Below are 1,499 nucleotides of genomic sequence, written 5' to 3' on the forward strand. Positions count from 1 at the left end.
TCCCGGATACCGTAGGAATGCTTTGGGTGTACCAAACGTCACAACGTAACTGGGTGGCTATAAAGGTGCATTACAGGTATCTCCGAAAGTGTCTATTGGGTTGGCACGAATCGAGACTGGGATTTGTCACTCCGTGTAAATGGAGAGGTATCTCTGGGCCCACTCGGTAGGACATCATCATAATGTGCACAATGTGACCAAGGGGTTGATCACGGGATGATGTGTTACGGAACGAGTAAAGAGACTTGCCGGTAACGAGATTGAACAAGGTATCGGTATACCGACGATCGAATCTCGGGCAAGTACAATACCGCTAGACAAAGGGAATTGTATACGGGATCGATTGAGTCCTTGACATCGTGGTTCATCCGATGAGATCATCGTGGAACATGTGGGAGCCAACATGGGTATCCAGATCCCGTTGTTGGTTATTGATCGGAGAACGTCTCGGTCATGTCTGCATGTCTCCCGAACCCGTAGGGTCTACACACTTAAGGTTCGATGATGCTAGGGTTATAAAGGAAGCTTGTATGTGGTTACCGAATGTTGTTCGGAGTCCCGGATGAGATCCCGGATGTCACGAGGAGTTCCAGAATGGTCCGGAGGTAAAGATTTATATATGGGAAGTCCTGTTTTGGTCACCGGAAAAGTTTCGGGTTTTATCGGTAACGTACCGGGACCACCGGGAGGGTCCCGGGGTCCACCAAGTGGGGCCACCGGCCCCGGAGGCTTGCATGGGCCTAGAGTGGAAAGGGTGTTGGGGAACGTTGCGGAAAACAAAAAATTTCCTACTCGTTTCACCAAGATCATCTAGGAGTTCATCTAGCAACGAGTGATCAGATGCATCTACATACCTTTGTAGATCGCGCACGGAAGCGTTCAAAAGAACGGTGATGATGTAGTCGTACTCGACGTGATCCAAATCACCGATGACCAGCGCCGAACGGACGGAACCTCCGCGTTCAACACACGTACGGAACAGCCACGTCTCCTCTTCTTGATCCAGCAAGGGAGGGAGGAGAGGTTGAGGGAGATGGCACCAGCAGCAGCACGACGGCGTGGTGTTGATGGAGCTGCAGTACTCCGGCAGAGCTTCGCTAAGCACTATGGAGGTGGAGGAGGTGTTGAGGAGGGAGAAGGAGGCAACCAAAGGCCAAGGCGTTCAGGTATGAAGTCCCTCCTCTCCCCCACTATATATAGGGGTGCCAAGGGGGGTGGCCGGCCCTAGGAGATCCAATCTCCTAGGGGGTGCGGCGGCCAAGGGGGGTTTCCCTCCCCCCCAAGGCACCTAGGAGGTGCCTTCCCCTCCTAGGACTCTTCCCCCTCTAAACCCTAGGCGCATGGGCCTATGTGGGGCTGGTGCCCTTGGCCCATTAGGCCAAGGCGCACCCCCTTACAGCCCATGTGGCCCCCCGGGGCAGGTGGACCCACCCGGTGGACCCCCGGGACCCTTCCGGTGGTCCCGGTACAATACCGATAACCCCGAAACTTGTCCCGAT

This window comes from Triticum dicoccoides, chromosome 4A, assembly GCF_002162155.2.
Source record: "Triticum dicoccoides isolate Atlit2015 ecotype Zavitan chromosome 4A, WEW_v2.0, whole genome shotgun sequence".
Classification (NCBI taxonomy): domain Eukaryota; kingdom Viridiplantae; phylum Streptophyta; class Magnoliopsida; order Poales; family Poaceae; genus Triticum; species Triticum dicoccoides.